The sequence below is a fragment of the Lissotriton vulgaris genome, chromosome 3_1 (assembly GCF_964263255.1).
Source record: "Lissotriton vulgaris chromosome 3_1, aLisVul1.2, whole genome shotgun sequence".
Lineage (NCBI taxonomy): Eukaryota > Metazoa > Chordata > Amphibia > Caudata > Salamandridae > Lissotriton > Lissotriton vulgaris.
Window position 1 is genome coordinate 1,138,024,792 of NC_141689.1, and position 19,733 is coordinate 1,138,044,524.

The following is a 19,733-nucleotide window of genomic DNA, read 5'->3' on the forward strand; positions in this document are numbered from 1 at the left end:
CCCTCCTTTGCAAGGTAATACTAAAACTTAATTTCTTTTACTTCTATTGCAGAATTTTATTGTTTAACAATGTAAAAACATTTGCCACTGTACCTGAGTGATTAATTCAAAGGAAAGTTACATTTCATTCACTACGAGTAAATCCCTTCCGCTTACTCTTTATATACTACGAATAGATCCCTTCCGTCTACCCTTCACGCAAGCATCAGAGAACCTGCTACTCCTTCAGACTTATCCACTCTGGGATATACTAAGGCCAAAGTTTCACCAGCGAACCCCTTTGCCCTCAATCAAGCTCAGACGAACCTGCTACTCCTTCCGTGTGACCCTTTCTAGGTGATATCACACAAAAAAGTTTTGCTAGCGAACTCTTTGCTGTCATTTATTCACACACTCACACAGAAAAACCCTAAATAGTGCTTCTGGTTCTACCTAACCATGCACTAATTTCCTCTAGGTAAGTGACCTCACTGCAGTGTGGCTTCCATTTACCACCTGCTATTCTGCCCCCGGGGATTCCAGCCAAAACATATAACAGGTACGAACAATTTTTGGTTAATACAATAAATTCAAATTAGCATCAATATAATCAATGTGAAAACAGATTTGATCGATCAATAATCAATAATCAATACATAACTATTACTACCTATCCTAACTAAACCCTAACCATCATGCTCCTACCAAAAGAATATACTGATAGAGCGCGCAGGTCACCCGACTATAATTTACCATACTCACCTAGGCCCATAATCAATAACCTATAACTTAACCAGGTAACCTTCGCTCTACTACCAGACTATTTTATTTACTAGGTCCTATACCATTGACTTACCAATCCTTGTTGCTGGTACCCATAAACTATTGGGTCAGGGAGTTAGCATAATAGGAAAAAAACTTGCATTTGCACTCATATAATACCCACAGACTCTGGAAGTTTAAACTCTTTATCTAAATGTGTTAAATGATCATGATCCAAAAATTAAACACCAAATGAGTCTCAATAATGAAAATCAGAATTAACTCCTTCCATGCTCGTGACGGAACCGCTCCGTCACGAGTATCGGTTGAGCTGTGCTCATGACGGTGCGGTTCCGCCATGGTCCGCTCGGCGCGCCTGCGCGGCGCGAATTCCGCGCCTGCGCTGGACGTTCCATTGAACGGGCGGGGCCATGACGGAACCGCTCCGTCATGAGCATTTGAGCGCCGCTCGCCCCCCCCCTTCCCCCTAGCGCTGCAGCGGAATTGCCGCCGCAGCGAAGGGGTTAATGTATAACTATGCAAAAGATATATTATACTAAACATTTAGCAATAAGTGAAGGTAAGAAAAGGAAACATGCTATGTAATCACAACGATTTGAGCATTTATCAAAGGGAAGGTAAGAAAAGGAACATATATATATATATATATATATATATATATATATATATATATATATATATATATATATATATATATATATGTAATCAAAGCTTCACGTTATGGAGGGTAAAGAGTAGGAACAAAAATACAATGACAAACCCACACAGATTTATATTTACCTAGAATGGCGTGAAGACCAACCCTGGCCACGGGTCAGTTAAGGACAGAAATCCCCAAAAGTTGCAGTTGCCAGTAGGCCAGCAGGTGCAGATCAGAATCAGGACAGGGAAAACCAGATTTGGATCAGGACAGGACCACGAAAGGTTAAGACCGGCACCCGCAATTCAGTTGCAATGCCTGCGCTACTCCCTCTCTGCAGCTAACAGCCAGAACCCTGATTGGGGTATCGAATTCACCGACAAAGTGCTTCTCCAGCACCTCAGCTTCCCTGATCCCGATTGGGTCAGCGAATCTTCTGCTCTTGATCACCTATTGAGTGCGTTAGGTCAGTGACAGGTCAGCTATTCGGACAAGTCGGACAAATGAACTAGCTAAGCCTACCCTAGTATACTATTTTCAGGTCAGTGTACCACCCCTCAATGTTACAAGTGTAAGGATCCCCAATTTTGATTGGACAAGGAATGAGGAGAGGTCATCACACCATAGCAAAAGAAACTTTCTGCATCTCATATTTAAATTAACGTTCCCGCCCATCATTTTATTTTTCTCATGACATCTTTATTCCACCCGACAATGAATGTTCTATTAGTAAATACATTGTAATAACTTTGTATATTATAGCTTCCTCTGACAGAGGAAAAGGGTTAGCTTCTCACGATTTTCACAGTTCCTTCAGATGTTGGTAGTGGTTCAATGCCATAGCTTGTAGACGTGGGTGAATTTCAGCACTTGTGTAGTGTGGGTTTTCAAGATGGAGTTACAGCACATCCCAGGCCCAAAATACGATACATGCAGGAATAGAAAAGAAACAATTTTAGAACAGAGAAATAAATGAATGCACTGTATACCACTTGTCTCTACTTTATTCCCATTATTTTATTTGGACTATTGCATTAGAAATTTGGCAGAATGAACATCTTAGCAAAAGCAGCAGTGCAAGCTTCATGCATGCGGTTATACAAAGAAGCCATTTTAATTCTAGTGCGCAGAAGCGAAAGTTTCCCTCCAAGCGAAAGATACATCATGTCACATGAGTATCACAGACGCATGCGCAGTAGAAAATCCCACGTAGCAGCAGCCTTTTTAGTGCAAGCAGATTATCGTTAGTAGAAAAACATATGCAAGCTTCTTCTGGATACCCAAATCTTTATGTGAAATGCGATGTTAATAAAACAAACATGTTGATCAATAAATTAACGTTATGTCGAGAGGGCTGATAACAAGCAAGTCAAATTACATGCGAATCCTTGCTCCATCAATATCTATTGATTGTTGTTATGATTTGCATTTTACATTTTACATTTTGATTATTTGTTTTTCTTTATTTGCTGTATTATTGGTTTGTATAGTGTTTTTCATTTTCCAATATAAAATGGGGGATGTGTAGTATGTAAGTAATATTCATATTTGATGACACTATATCTTTAAAGAATGTTTTATGTGTTAAGTTCTTATTCTCATTTGATGTGTTCTGGAATGATTACGTTCCGTGGAATATTGCCTCAGACCTCGACATGTGTAGTCGTGGGTTTTCTCTCTCCTTCTCAAATAAAACCCCTAACTTTAATTTACAATATGCTAATTGGATCTCTAGTTCATTTTCTTACATTTAACTAAGAGATCCATTACTACATTGTGCTTCTCCAGACGCTCTTAAAATATACTGCCCACCAGTATGGATGACATGTGATTCCGGTTAAGTTAAAAAGTAAAGGAGGACCCCGCACAGGCTAATAGGGGACTGGGGGGATAATGAATCTTAAAAGACAGGGGTGTCCCCTCGAGAGAACAGTCTTAGACTGAATTTCACACCTGGTTCTTAAGTTCTAGGGTGAACATTTCATTCTAAAAGAAACATATTTATGAAGCATGCCATTAGTATGGCGGGAGAGGTAAAGTTACAATGATTTGTACTCGACTTCTATCAGTGTATGGTGAGACCAATTACTTGCTTATATCCCTAAAGATGCCAGATTCATAAGGAGATGACTGTTATACACCCTTGTTCAAAACTGCAGTTATTTAGTACTCCCCACCATGAACACAATATTTGGTTTTTAAACAAAGAGTATAAACAAGACACAATGTCAACAATGTCAAAAGATAAAAATAAAATTTTTCACACCATGAGTTACTCTGTCAAACATTTATTGTATATATACATTGTTAAAATTTCATTGTTACACAGTATAAAAATACATCATTAAATACATTTGAATAAACACAGTTAAAAACAAAGAATCACAGGTCGACGCGGCGTTTCGGTTTCTTGGATTTGTACCTTCTTCAGGACAGATTCTTAAAACCAGTGGAATAAGTTCACCACCGGACAGCGTTTTCTGTTCAAAATCTTGTTGCCATCTTAATTATGGGCTTAATAGCAGTTTCTCTTTGGTATTTCACCTTCTATTTACACTTGGTATGCTTTGTCTTTGACTACCAGGAGGAGCCACCGTATTTTTCGTATTTGGGTTTCTTCAATGACCCAAAGAAGTATTTCTGCTTGTTGCAGTTCCTTGAATGTTCTGATTCTCAGTCCCTTTTGTGGATATCAGAGTTCGTGGCTTTTAATTAGCAATCGGCCTCCCTGCTCCTTCGTCCTGGCAGTCTATTCTGGCGTCTCTTCGTCGGTCTGCTCCGATATCTTTGTTTTTAACTGTGTTTATTCAAATGTATTTAATGATGTATTTTTATACTGTGTAACAATGAAATTTTAACAATGTATATATACAATAAATGTTTGACAGAGTAACTCATGATGTGAAAAATTTTATTTTTGTCTTTTGACATTGTTGACATTGTGTCTTGTTTATACTCTTTGTTTAAAAACCAAATATTGTGTTCATGGTGGGGAGTACTAAATAACTGCAGTTTTGAACAAGGGTGTATAACAGTCATCTCCTTATGAATCTGGCATCTTTAGGGATATAAGCAAGTAATTGGTCTCACCATACACTGATAGAAGTCGAGTACAAATCATTGTAACTTTACCTCTCCCGCCATACTAATGGCATGCTTCATAAATATGTTTCTTTTAGAATGACATGTGATTCCTACACCTTGTAATCTTCATTGGCTTTTGTGACATTCCCTGTAGACTGATTTACATATTTGCCTGATCGTTTGTCTCTGTATAATGTGTGTGTGATGTAAAGTACTGTGACACCCTACACTAATATGAGTAGAGATATACAACAAATGAAATGCATAAGAGAGAGTGGCTACGGAGAGATGAGGGGCACTGGAAGAGGGTTTTAGTGAGGAAGTCTGAGGAGGAGGTCAATAGGGTGCTACGGAGAGATGAGGGCCGCTGGTGGACAGTGGCAGTGCGGGAATCTGAGGAAGAGATCAATAGGGGGGGCTACGGAGAGATGAGGGGCGCTGGAGGAGGGTGGCAGTGAAGGGATCCAAGGAGGAGGTCATGAGGGAGAGCCCGAGAAGTGTCACTTGCCTGATACTCTAACACCAGAAACATTCTCTTTTCATCAAGGGGACATTACATGAAAAAGAAAACTTTTTGAGAGTGAGAACATTTAGAAAGAGATTTGAAAGGAAAATAATGAGCTTTACTGGCCCTTCCTTGTAAGACTTAGGAGAGATAAAGGAGGGCCCTGAAGCAGGCCTGGCTAGACATATAAGTGACAAATCTGGCCCGCCGTGGCCCACCCGAATGCACACTTGGCCCACCCTAATAAAAATTCCTGGAGCTGGGCCTGGATAAAATTAAGATGTGTGCTTATGTGTTCCTTTGAATTTAATGTGATGTTCTCTGGTGATGTATTAGTCTATACTGCTGTTCCTCATGTACAAAACGTGGCCATGGACCCATACCTGCTGACTGCAGACCTCACTTACTCTTAATGGTTTCTCTTTCCAAGGCCCCCGGATGGAGCAAGTGTGAAAGAAAAAAATACATGTCCCTAAAGTAAAAACTGTCAATCAAGAGCTGTTTTGATCTATTGATTTTCGGACATTATAAACATCTTGTTTTACAGAATCCACAGTCCTAATTAAGGCATCTGTGAGGTGTTAAATAATCTGTAACACGTTCAATAGTATAATAGTTTAGCAGACAGGTATCCCTTATTGGCAAAGACTCTGGGGAGCAGGAGTGTTTGTGCTTGCAGAAACCTTCCTTTAAAATGGACCTTTGTGACCAGACAATGAAAAAAACAGGTTTGCCTATGTACAGAAAAATTATTAAAGACCACTACCTCCAATGATAAATTGCCTTGTTGCTGATAATGCAAATACATTGGTGGAACCCTGCTGAGGACCACAATCTGATTCTATATTTTGTGTCTATGACGCTCAGACTCTTGCATTGTTGTCTGTTGTCTATGTCTATGTGCGTATCTAGGAGACTGGAGTGTCTGCCAGCAGGGACCGTGCTCAGAAGTGGAGGAAGCGCCGAGGGCTGAGAGCTGCGCAGCGGTGAGGCAGGCTGAAGAGTAACAGACTTCAACTGCTGTGCTCAGACCCCCTCATCTTGCTGCTGCCTCCTTATTCCTGCCCTCACCTTGATCGCCCGGGAGGGGCCAAGGCGACAGCATGAAGGGGGCCGTTGATTTCGAGGAGTGCTTGAAGGACTCTCCCCGTTTCAGAGCCGCTTTGAAGGAGGTTGAAGGTGATGTGACGGGACTGGAAGTGAAACTTGATAAGCTTGTTAAGCTATGTAGTGGCATGATTGATGCAGGCAAGGCCTTTTGTGCTGCCAACAAGCAATTTATGAATGGCATGCGGGACCTGGCACAGTATTCGAGCAAGGATGTGGTGATTGAGTCTAGCTTGACCAAGTTTTCCGACTGCCTCCAAGAAATGATCAATTATCACACAATCCTGTTTGACGAAGCTCAGAGATCCATTCAAACACAGCACCAGATATTTATTCAGGACGATCTTCCAAAATTCAAAGATGCAAAGAAGCAGTTTGATAAGGTCAGTAAAGAAAAAGAAAACGCTTTAGTTAAACATGCCCAAGTTCAAAGAACAAAACTGCACGAGGTGGAGGAGGCAACAAACATCTTAATCGCAAAAAGAAAGTGCTTCCAGCACATAGCTTTGGACAACGTCCTTCAAATCAATGTTCTTCAGTCAAGGCGGAGGTCTGAAATTTTAAAATCGATGTTGTCCTTCATGAAGGCACATCTCGGCTTCTTCCACCAGGGCTACGATCTCTTCAGTGAACTTGAACCGCACATGGAAGAGCTTGGTTCACAGCTGGATCGGCTTGATGTGCATGCAGCAAAGCAGAAGAGGGACATGGAACAAAAACACTCCACTATTCAGCAGGAGGATTTCACCAACGATGATCTCGGACTTCAATACAATGTTGATACTGCTAATGGCATTGTGGTGGAAGGATATCTCTTTAAAAGGGCCTCTAATGCCTTTAAAGCTTGGAACAGGCGCTGGTTCTCAATACAAAACAACCAACTGGTATATCAGAAAAAAATGAAGGATAACCCCACAGTGGTTTTTGAAGATTTACGGCTCTGCACAGTTAAACACTTTGAAGACATAGAAAGACGTTTCTGCTTTGAAGTAGTCACACCAACAAAGAGCCGCATGCTACAGGCTGACTCAGAAAAGCTGCGACAGGCATGGATTAAAGCTGTCCAAACCGGCATTGCTGCAGCATATAGAGAAAAGAGTGATGAGACGGAGAAGCTGGATAAGAAATCTCCACCTTCCACAGGAAGTCTGGACTCTGGCAGCAATGTGCAAGAAAAATCAGTTAAAGGTGAAAGTGCCTTACAGCGGATCCAGTGTATCGCTGGAAACTCGGTCTGCTGCGATTGTGGTCTGGCGGATCCGCAATGGGCCAGCATCAACCTTGGAATCATCCTGTGCATTGAGTGTTCTGAGATACACAGGAGCCTTGGTGTGCACATTTCAAAAGTAAGGTCATTAACGTTAGATACATGGGAGCCTGAAGTACTAAAGCTGATGTGTGAACTGGGAAATCAAGTTATTAATCGAATATATGAAGCTAAATTGAAAACCCTTGGAGTAAAGAAGCCCGACAATGAAAGTCCAAGAGTGGAAAAGGAGGCATATATCAGAGCAAAGTACATGGAAAAGAGGTTTGTGAACCAGGACTGCGTTGCTTCACACCCTCCTGATGGACAGGAAAGGCCTTATTCCCAGTGCAAGAACGAAGACCTCAGCAGTTCTGAGAAGTCCCTGACATCACAGGATCACTTCTCAACATCTGCCAGAAGTTCAGTGAAAAGCAATGCCAGTGTATTGCACTTCAGTTCAGAAGGCATTCGAGAACTTCTTGCCTCTTTTGTATCCTCAAAAAGTTTGCATCAACCAGTCCTAGAAGTCGAGAAGCGAGATTCTTCAGTATTTCAGGATTCGAAAAAGTTTCATCCAGGGCTGTACCTTTATCGAGCTGCGCATGAGAGAAGCCTTCCTGATATGGCAGAAGCATTGGCACATGGCGCAGATGTTAACTGGGTGAATGCCGAGGACAACAACGCAACACCCCTCATTCAGGCTGTGCATGGGGGCTCTTTGGTCACTTGTGAGTTCCTGCTGCAGAATGGTGCCAATGTTAATCACATGGACCTGCATGGCAGAGGACCCCTGCATCACGCAACTGTTTTAGGGCACACCGGGCAAGTCTGCTTATTTCTGAAGCGTGGGGCAAATCAGCACACCAAAGATGAAGAAGGAAAATGCCCCTTGACTATTGCACTTGAAGCTGCAAATGCTGATATTGTAACCCTGTTGCGAGTGGCAAGAATGAATGAGGAGATGCAGAAATCTGAAGGACTGTATGGACAGCCAGGTGACGAGACCTACCAGGACGTAATCCGTGATTTTTCACACATGGCATCCAATAATCCTGAGAAATTAAACCGTTTCCAGATGTCGGATACACCAAAGTTTTCAAAGATGTAGAGGAGAAAAGTGCACCCTTGTCCTCACCCACACCTGGTGCTTCCTGAGTAAAGTGCCTGGTCCCTGGCTCATTGCCTGACTTGGGAACATTAGTTTAAGAACCGAACAGTCTGGAACCTCCAACAGCATTTGATTGACACCATGAATATAGGGTCCTTTATATACAGAAAGACACCACAGGGCACCAGAAATATGGATACCTCAGCAGCCAGTCTAGCAAAGTGCTCCTTGGTTTAAATATATCAAGTTACCACATGTTCCTACTGTCCATATATTTCACCTTGTGGTACCTCAGCGGAAGGATACACAGATTTGAAGTCTTCTCATTGTAAATCCTAAGTGAAGCAGATGCCATGCTATGTAGTATATGTCAATTCTGGCGTCTGTTTTCCATGTAAAACACACACCAGTGCATGTTCTAAAATTGTTTATACTGTTATTCTAGACGGCAGCTTTTGAATATCTAATTGTAGTTTTCATATCCTAGTCAACAATGACTAGCTTGCCATTTCATTTTCGTAGCTTCAATAATAGAGGTATCAGTTTTAAAAGATACATTTGGCACATGGTTAAATGGGCACCATGTAGCATTCTCGTTTATGAATTTATTTACCCATTTTTTAAATTCTTTAATATTCTGAACGGTATGCAAAGTACGAGGTTTTCAGAATCCTTGCTAGCACCTTACTTGGATATAATGAATGTAATACTTGGAACCAAATCAAGAAATTGCCAGGTGCATGTATATCCAAATAGTGCAAATTCAATTGAGTCACTTATCAGGTGCACATAGATTCTAGTTCATCTGTACAGTGCTCACACAGTGGGATTATTGTAACATACTCGATTTTTCCAAAAACATTGCACTCCATTCACCTTCTCTTGAAGCATCTCTAGTAGCAACAGCCTTTCTTCGAACCAATGTAATTTTGTTCGCCCATTAATGCAAGTCAAGTATTACACAAAAAAATGTAAATAAATTAGAACAGATTTTTACCATTTTTAAAAAGGTATAGCAATGTTCTTCCAACTCGAAGGGAAATGTTATGCAAACAAATGTATGTAAATAGTTTACTTCTTGAAGAGACCGAAATAAATAAAAACTTTTTGTTTTGAAAAATGAATTTCCAAAAATAATATTAATTTATTAAGTTCAAACTGGTAATTATGAGCCTTTAAGTGGTATACGATTCGCAAAGAGTGGCGAGTTTCCTGTTGATTTCTACACTTTTAAAGCACTTAGGCATAGTTAATTCACTGCATGAATTTGGGGGTGGTCAATATGCCCCTCATTTACAAGAAAATGATGCAGCGTCGCGCCGCAAGCCATTTTGCTGCGCAGAGCTGCATAATTTACAAAGCATATGGATGCATTGTGTTGACAACAATGCAATGCATGCGTGTGCTTTCCCCTACGCTGGCACACAATTGGCTGCCATGTGCCAGCGCAGGCACCCTTGTGTCATTTTTCAGGGATGCCTGCATTGTGGGGATGATTGTTTTTGTGCAGGAAGCCCAAAAACAATCAGTGATGACATGTCCTCTGTCTATGCATGCTGTAGAATACAGCATGCATAGAAAGAGAAAAGAACGAGGAGAAATAAAAGTATTTCTCCTCTTGCACCACTCTTACCCCTTCCCTAGTGAGTCCAAGGATTCTGACGCATTCCCAGCTTTTCAAAACATTGTAAATCTAGGAATATGTCAAGTTGCATGGATGTTGCGTTGGAACATCAACAACAACACCCATGGAATGCCCCTTTCATCCGGAGTAATGTGTGAAAGGAACTCATATTTACAAGGTCATGAAAAATCACAGTGGGTAACTTTGCGTGGCTTGTATATATGGGCAGGCACACTGTGCCGCTGGTGTGTTAAAAAAAGTGACGCACCAGTGGCGCAACGGCCTTTTAAAGGAGCCCCTATGTTTGCAGTGTCTTGTGGATTCTACATTGAAATCTTAATCATGTGTCTTCCCTTTTAGGAAAGAAAGCTTTGCAAGTAAAGAATATTCGTCACAGTTTTATTTAACCCCTCCCATGCTTGTGACGGAACCGCTCCGTCACAAGCCACGGGTGAGCTGTGCTTGTGACGGAACGGTTCCGTCACGGCCCGCTCGCCGCGCCTGCGCAGCGCTGATTTTGCGCTTGCGCTGACGCTTTAATGGGCGGGCGGGTTCGTGACGGAACCGTTCCGTCACAAGCACAGCTCACCCGCGAGCCGTGACAGGGCGGTTCCGTCACAGTATGGAGCCGCCACAAGGCCGCCCCACCCCCTTAGCGCTGCTGCGGAATAGCCGCTGCAGCGAAGGGGTTAAAAAAAATTGTATCTGAAGAACCTATGATCAAGCCAAATGTGGTATTCAGAATGCATCCACTCACACAAAAAACCCTACTGCCGCAAACACCTTTGTGCACATGTACATGTAGGATTACGCGCCGTGTACACGGTGGCCAAGCTAAGTGGGCATCACAGAGCTGAATGCAGGAAGGATACAAGGATTTTTTAGCACTAACTCCAGGAAATATAGGGCCTCATTTATAAGCCCATTGTGGTGCCAGTGCACCGCTATTTTAGAAGCACGAGTGGTGCAGAGTGCCTGCCCATATTTACAAGGCTGTATAAAGTCACCCTGCATGACTTTTCATGACCTTGTAAATATGGGACCATTTTACTCATTACTCTGAGTGAAAAGGGCGTTTCATGGGTGCTGCTGCTGGTGTTCCCAAGCAACATCATGGAACCTGACACATTCACAGATTGACAAAATGTTGTAAACCTGGGAATGCGTCAGAATCCTATGACTCCCCAGGGGTGGAGCATAAGTGGCACAAAGAGGAGAAATACTTTTGTTTCTCCTCGTTTGTTGCTCTTTCTATGTGTGTTGCATTCCGCAGCAAACATAGAGGACCAACTCGCCTTTAATGATTTTTTATATGCAGGGAGGTGTCCCTTCTTGCACATAAACAATCATCCCTACAACGCAGGCACCCTTCCACCATGGTGTCAGGGTGTCTAAGTTGGTGTATGGCTGCTGTTTGTGCACTAGCGCCAGAGAGAGGGACAGGAATGTGCAGCATCTTGTAGATACAATGCATTTCTGCCCTTTTATTTCGACTCATAGCAGCACTGCAGGAATACTTGCTATGCATCAACATTTTGTAAATGAGGCCCTAAGGAAAGTTTTTGAGCTAAGGCCCTCCACTTATAATGTAAAATTGCATCCTTCCTTCTATCAGTAATTTGGCTCCGCCACCCAGAAGCTCCATTCTTATAGTGCCATTTTATGAAAGCACTGGCCCTGTCAACATAAAGAAAATGCAGGAACTGGTCAGAGGGAGAAAGCACAATCTTCCTGAGGCAGGGAACAATAAGAATGCTGAACTGTGAACATAAAAAATCATTATTCACATTACCAGTGGGTTGCTATAATACTCAGCAGTTCTTCCTAAATGTAGCAATATTAGAACTGATAAAAAGCACAAACATCATTCAGTGGTGCAAGGGGTAACCATGGTCCCTATTCTACTTCTCGCACCCTTATGGTTATCTCTTCTCTCAGAGTAGTGCCAGCCTAATAACGTGGAAAAATGCATTGACTGACTTGATGTTTCCTTGCCACAGTGTTTGATGAATGAATGAAAGTAGTATGGACGCAAGGTCTGCCACTGCTGGTAGGATTTGAACCCCTTTCGAGTTCTGAGAGTTCCAACTGTCTTTCTTAGCGTGCCTGTCTCCTAGAGTTTTTTCACCTCTCCTTAAATATTAGAAGGTTAAAACCCCTGCACTGCAGCCTCTGTGGTTTAAATCAAGAAAGACTACGGGGTTAAAGGGGTTAAACGGAGAAGAGAGGTATGACAAAGACTGAGGGGCATATTATCAAGGGGGTTTATCCCCGCTTTTTTGGCTTTAAAAGCCAAGAAAGCGGAGATAAAATTATCTCCCTATTACCTAGCTGTCGCTAACACCAGTTAGCGACAGCTAGTAGGAGATAGCGACCATCTTGGGCCCCACTTTGCATGTCAATGATATTTATCACTAATGACATGCAAAGTGGGCGTGCCAAAATGTTAGCGACTTGAAACAGTCGCTAACATCGCTTTCTCCTATTACCAACTTTTGGAGATATTCGCGCTAATCGCGAATATCTCCAAAAGCTAATACCTGCCCTGAGCAGTTCTTAGCCATGTTATCTAATGGGAGGTGGATAACATGGCTAAGAGCATTAGCTCGGTAATGCATGAATATCGCTGACTTTTCAGCAATATTCATGCATTGCGGCCGATTTTTATCGCATTTGCGATAAACCTTGGTAATACCAAGGTTTATCTGCGATAAAAATCGCCGCAGCTCTGCGGTAAATTTTTGTCTCTAACCAAGCAATAGCGATAATTATCGCTATTGCTTGGTAATATGCCCCCTGAGTGTCCTTGAAAGTGTGAATTGATGCACCAATGAGGGGGAGAAGGTATGTATGTCTTGTGATATTGGCGGGAATGCATGCATATGTGATAGTGAGGGGTATTTGTGTGTAAGGCACATATATTTGTGTGAGTGGCAGTGCTTGAAATAGGCTGAGCGTGTGTCACTGATTGGAGAGGAGTGTGAATGCACCTTTATGGAGGGGGTGTGTGCATATGTCAGTATTTATTTGTTCGCGTTTGTGTGTTGAGAACACACGATAGAGAGGGGTGTGCTCATTTGGCAGTACCCATGGAATTATCATGTGTTGAAAAGCAAGGGGACATTAAGAAGCTGAAGAACATGCACTTGACTGCAAGAGTAGTTTGTGAAGCAGTGTCTGTGAAAGAGTATATAAGGTGTGAGTGTATGTGTCAACGAGGGTGAGATGTATGCATGTGACAGAGTGGAGTCAGATATGTGTGTAGGACATTAAGGTGCACGTGTGTAGTAACAAGCAGGGTGGTGGTGTGTTCACAGAGCAATGAGGGAAAGAGGGGTGTGTGGTTTGAGGGAGAGCTGTGTGACTAAGGACCAAGAGAACACAAAGGTGAATGAACTGGGAAGTTGAAATACAAAGGTACAGGGATGTAGGCCATGAGAGCACAATGATGGAAGGGCCCAACCCGCTGTTGATTTAACCATGCTGCACAGTATTTCCTATACAATATCCCCAAGGTACCTCCTCAGTGCACTTAACGAGAAATAATGCACAAAAACATTTTTTGCAAAAGATCTTTTACGTTGTAATACCACTTATAAACAGTTTCACATGTACAATATTTACAAGGTACCATAAAGTAATGGGCCCACAGCGCAAAACTTGGATGAAAAATCATTTGCACTATTTTTTTACATTTTTGGCATTAACTTTAGAATGAGACTGAATGTGTCTAGTCAAAGCCCAAATCATTTTAGCAGTTCCTGTTTTTAAAGATGTTCCTTTTTCTGAAGCCAAAACAGATTATTTCTCCATTATAACCTATGGTCACTGAAGGGAGCTTAAATTGACTATCAGCGATTAAAATGTCAACTCAACAAAATGCTACTGGTACCTCTGGGATGCCAATCCAACAGATTTGTCTGTTTATCTGCTAGTTAAATTGGGCACCTTGTACCAGGCCACACGACCCATATGATGTATAAGTCCAAAGATAACCTTTAGAAAGTTAACCTAGTTGTAGCTGTGGAGAGCAGCCTTCAGGCTTAATCTTGAAGGGATATAAAGCAGCTTGTTTTATCAGAATATCACCTCCTGAATGATTAAATGAAAGGAGAACCACACAGTAGTTATATAAAACTATGTATTTATTAATATAACTATCTCTACTAATTTCTATACAAGATTGGAACATAAAGCACACAATACTGTATCGGTGGAGTGGGTAGACCTTGAGGGGTGGGGAAAAACATGGCGGCAGCTAGCTAGCTGGCCGCGGTGCTCTGGACTGAGCTCCCGGTAGGATTGTTCCCCGCCGTGCAAATGAGCAAGTAGATAAAGAACCGACCCTCTAAATATAGCGGCCTTCTGGGGGCACTTGTTTGTGTAGAACTTGCCTGAGATTTTCAATTTCTTCCGGTAGCAATTGGATTATCGGCAGGGAGATGAGGTATTCTACCCTCAGCGATGTACATTCTCGCGAAGTCCTCTTTCTCCTTCCATGGATTTCGAATGAGGGCGGAGGACGCCGACTGGAGCTTGAAGGTATCGGGGGATCCCAAACGGGGCTCTGCGGTCTCTGTGGGCTGTTTCCTGATGACTGTGTAGTCCAGAGCTCTTTGATCAGCTGTGAGAGTTTCTGCACTGTTGCAAAGTTTCCCAACCTGCGCTTGGAGCTGCTGCCCGACACCCTGCCCCAGGAGTGTGGGGTCTATTCTGAGCCTGGATTGAGGGTTTGCTCAGCCGCGCTGGAGCTGAGGAGAGGCAGAAAGCTGAGAATCTTGGTCCCCCTTTTTCAGGGCTCAGTAAATGCGGAGAACTTTCAGTGCACAAAAAAAGTCCCCTGCTGTAAGGAAGAAGTACAAGGTCAGTTACAGCGTTCTGGGTTGACTGCTACAGTGGAGGGGTCTGCGGTTTCTGAAATTGGTAAGGGGGACTTAGCATGCCTTACGTTTGTGGGGGGTGTGATTCAAACGGAAATTAATCATATTCCTTCTGATTGCACTCCTTCTACTGAGGTTATCTCACAGAGCTCCCTTACTATAAATACTCCCAATACCGTTAATTCCCCTAATACGTCCAGAGGGGGTGCCAAAGGCGGCCAAGGGCGAAAAAAGTAAGCAGGAATTAACAAAGCGGGTGTCTCTGGGGGGGCCGGGGTGGTCAGAGAAGGTGTCAAGCCTGTTCCTAATACACCAGTTAAGACAAAATCTTCATCTTACTTGAGCACAGAAGTCAAGTCTAAACATACTAGCTCGAGGGGCAAATCTAAGGCTAAAGATCCCAAAACGGGGCGTGGCCAGGATGGCGGGCTGAGTGGTCGCACTCTAAGTGAGCTCCGCCATCCCGGGACCCTGAACCTACTGTAAACGAGCTGATTCTCCCCCCGGGTCACTGCACTTTACGGAGCGGGGGCGTGTGACTTCGGGACGGCTGCTGCGGGGCCGCTGACGCCTCCCGGGGAGCTGGGCTGGCTCCGGACGTGGCGCCGCTGTGGAGTGCGGACGAGGCCTGGCACACGGCCTGATGAGGAGGTGGACCCTGCCCGGACTTGGACGCCGATCTGGGTAACCGTAGCGGGCTCACTCGCCCGGCTTGCCGACCCTGGATCCCTACGCTCCGCATTGCTGCAGGTGCCGGAGGCCTGAGCTGCCTGGCCCGGAACGATAGAGACTACGCCACCGGGCCGGTGGCGGACTTCACGCAAGGCCGGGGCTCGGGCCTGGGCCCCAGGCCTCGCCTGCTTGGGCGGGCCCTAGGTGGATCGGGTGGAGCTGTGGGCTCTGCCGGCCGGACCTGGACGGACCTGACTGGTCCTGCGTGGCCCATCGGAGTGTGGACCGGCTGGCGCGGTGGGGAGGAAGGAGCGGTGCCGGACTTGGAGCCTCGCACTACGCAGGGCCGTGGCTTTGGCCTGCACCCCGGGCCTTGGAGACGCTGCACGGCGGTGGGCCCCCACCCCAGCGATCGGGACTACGGAACACGGAGCCGATCCCCTGAGTTGACGGGGGACCCTGCGGTGAGTCGGACTGCTGGGGGTCGCTGGAGGGGAGAGGTGCGGCCGATGACCCCTGGCGCCACGTGGGATCGGGAACTGGGAAGCTGAGACGCAGAGCTCTTGCCGCCATTGCGCCTGGCCCCCGGTGTGACACTGGTATAGCACTGGGACGGTCCCTTACTTTGGGAGGACCTCTGGCGGAGTTTTGGGTCGGGCTGCAAGACAACGAGGGGGCCGGACATTACTACGACCTCCACATGATCCCTGAGGGCCTGGTGTGGCCTAGCTCAGAGGGAGACCCCGCAGGAGCACTGGTGACGCCGAACCCGAGGCCGGAGAGCAGCGCCGGGCTGATTGGTGTCCAGAGGGGCGGTTCGGTCCCACAGGTCACTGGTGAGACGGCGCCGGAGACCACTGGCTCGGTTCCTAAGCCGCAAAAGAGGTTAGACTATTGACTTTCCAAGAGGAACACCTCGGAGGCAGGCATGTCGAGCAACAGAGGGTCCCGGAAGGGTGACCGCACGCTGCCGGAGATGCTGAGCCGGGGCAGTGCGAGGCAGGACCGGGGACAGCCATCCCCACCCCACCCGAGTGGATCCCAGGGAGCGAGTGGTGGAGAACCACCGGTTACAAGATCCTTCCTGGAGTCCCTTTTCAGCACATTGAGGGAAGACTTTCAGACGCTCAAGCAGGAGGTCGCAGGTGAGGTCCGCGAAATACGGAGGGAAGTGGACGGTCTGGGTGACAGAGTATCCACTGTGCAAGAAGCGGGCCATGCCAGGGACGAAGAAATCACACAGTTGCAGCAGGAGGTCATCCGACTCCGGGAACAACACCTTGACTTGCAATCGCACACGGAGGACCTGGAAAATCGTTCCCGGAGGAACAACATCCGCGTCCGGGGAGTTCCGTCCCGAGAGGAAGGGGACGATGTGGCCGCATACCTTGGGGAACTGTTCCGAGAGGTGCTGGGGGAGCCGGCTGACTTTCCTATCCGGATTGACAGGGCGCACCGAGTAGGCCTGCAGCGCCGGACTTCGGCGCCCCCTCCTGACATCTTGGCCTTCCTGCCTGACTACCCCCTGAAGGAGCGGATACTACGGGAGGCTCGGAGAAGACCCGCCCTGGAGTTCCGGGGCCACCGGGTAGCTCTGTACCAGGACCTGGCCGCAACAACCCTGCAGAAGTGCAAAGCTTTTAAAATTGCGACTGACTTTCTCAGGGAGCATGGAACTCAATACTCTTGGGGACATCCTTTCCGGCTCATTTTTAGGTGGAATGGCACTTTGCACCAGTTGCGCTCTCTTCAGGACACGTGTGGGGTCCTGGGGATCACCGCCACGGAAGATGGTACGCACACGCCCCGCCGGAGCCGTGTCACCAGGGACGGATGGCAGACGATTCCTGGCCGTCAGTCATCTGCTTCTTCGACACGACCGGACTCTCCTGCGGCCCTGGTGGAGTCTGGCGCCGCAACGCAAGAAAGGGCTGATGATCCTGCGACGATGGTGGTGGCACTGACAGCTTAAGTGAACTCCGGGGGGAGATCGTCATCGCTATCATGGAGCTACAGGTTTGGGGGACTGGGGGGGAGGGGGGAACGGGGAGGTGCGTAGTGGCTGGACGTCCACTTGTTTGACTTTCCGCAGGCTTGTCCGATAAGGACCGGACTGGGACATTGGGTTTGCAGGGTTCTTGGGGGGGTGAGAAGGGATGGGATTGGGGTCGTTGAGTCAGTCCCAGTTGAGGGAGGGGACTGGGGGAGGGGGGGTTGTTGGGGAAGACGGGGGGGGCAGTTGGGGGGGTTGGGAGTTGGAAGTGGGGAGGGAGGGTTGTCCAGTGCACATGGGGGGTTTTTAGTCATCCTAACGATGCCTATGTTTTTTGGTTTGCTTTCGCTTTGCTATGGCATTTGTAGACTGGCTTGTCCACCTGAGTTGAATGTGAATTGGAATGGTATGGGGAGTTATGTGCGGAAATCCTGGCGGGTGGTGCGTCCCTGGGGGGTCTGTCTGCTCTTTAGTATATACATCATCTGCAGCTTATTGTGTCCCTGCTCCTTACTCTATGCTTGGCTACACACCATACCGGATTGTGCCTCTGTCCTACCACCTTTGCTGATGGGGGGCCTTGTAGCTTCTTACTGGGTTGCTGCTCATGCCTCCTGCCATGTTTAAGGTTGTAACCCTGAATGTTCGGGGTTTGAATAATCCCGTTAAGAGGCGGGCTGTCCTTTCGCTCCTGGAGAACACTCAGGCAGATATTTGTCTCCTACAGGAGACGCACTTATTATCACAAGACACACACAGGCTTCGGTCGCGTAAATTCCCTTCACAATTCTTTTCCTCTTGCACTACTAAAACGGCTGGGGTGGCGATTCTGGTGGCGCGACACTTCCAGGGGGAGATTCTCCACAAATTCACTGAACAAAAGGGTAGATTATTGGCTTACCGGTTCAGGATAGGGGGTCTTCTATTTACGATCGGGTCCCTGTACTGTCCCAATGAACGGCAAGACCGCTTTCTACAGGCAGCAATCGAGGAGGTCACCTCTACCCAAGATCGTCACATCATACTCGGGGGGGACTTTAATATTGTCTTTGATTCTGCAATGGATAGGTCGGCACAATGCTCCCCTCAAGTCGGAGAGCTATCCGCGGACCACAGAGCCCAGCTAGAGGAGGTGGATCTCCTTGATCTGTGGCGACATCTACACCCGACAGATAGGGAATATTCGTATTATTCCCATGCCCATAAGACGTACGCACGGTTGGACCACCTTTTAGTTACCGCTCCGGTGAAAGCGCTAGCCTCGGGTTCGGAAATAGGAGTGATCTCCCTCTCTGACCATGCCCCGGTTGAGGTCTTGCTGAGTGTGCCGCCGACGGCTCCCCGCCCTCGGACGTGGCGCCTCCGAGACACACTGCTGCACAGAAAGGAAGTGGTGGCTCACATTGAGAAGGTGATTCAAGAATTTCAGGCCCATAATGATAACGCGGACACTACCCGGGCCACGCAATGGGCAGCCATGAAGGCTGTTATCAGAGGGGAATTCATTGCGTTTTCCTCAGCAGATAATAAATTGCGGCGGGCCAAGAGAGAAGAACTAACGGATCGGGTTAGGGAGCTTGAGCAGATCCATCGCAGGACGGGGGCTCCCCGAATTTGGCGGCAGCTCAAGGAGGCTAGGAAGCTTCTGGCGGCCCTAGACCTTGACCGGGCGGAATATGCGGCGTTGAGGTTGCGTCACACCTTTTACACCGGGGGAGATCGCTGTGGCAGGTTGTTGGCGAATAGGCTACGAATAGCGAGGCAGTCCCAGCTAGTTAAAGAGGTCTCGGACCCAGCGGGGCAACTGGAAACAGAAGACGCTCGAATAGCAGCTGTCTTCCGCGGTTTCTACGGGGAGCTCTACACGGGGGACCCCCCGGATGAAGTGGCCGTAGACGCTTATCTGGACTCTGTCACGTTGCCCTCTTTAGACCCTTTACAGGCGGAACATTTAGACAGAGACATCCGGATTGAAGAGGTGGTCTACGCTATTGCTAGACTCAAGCATGGCAGAGCGCCGGGTCCGGATGGATACATAGCGCTTTACTATAAGACGTTTTGCACGACGTTAGCCCCCATCCTGACACGCCTTTTCAATTCGTTCGCGGA

The 19,733-nt window shown here is 46.3% G+C and overlaps 1 pseudogene; it reads left to right on the plus strand.

Annotated features, from left to right (window-relative positions):
* Positions 1-6,094: 6,094 nt before the first annotated feature.
* Positions 6,095-8,455, plus strand: LOC147727566 (arf-GAP with coiled-coil, ANK repeat and PH domain-containing protein 2 pseudogene; annotated as a pseudogene).
* The last annotated feature ends 11,278 nt before the right edge of the window (positions 8,456-19,733 follow it).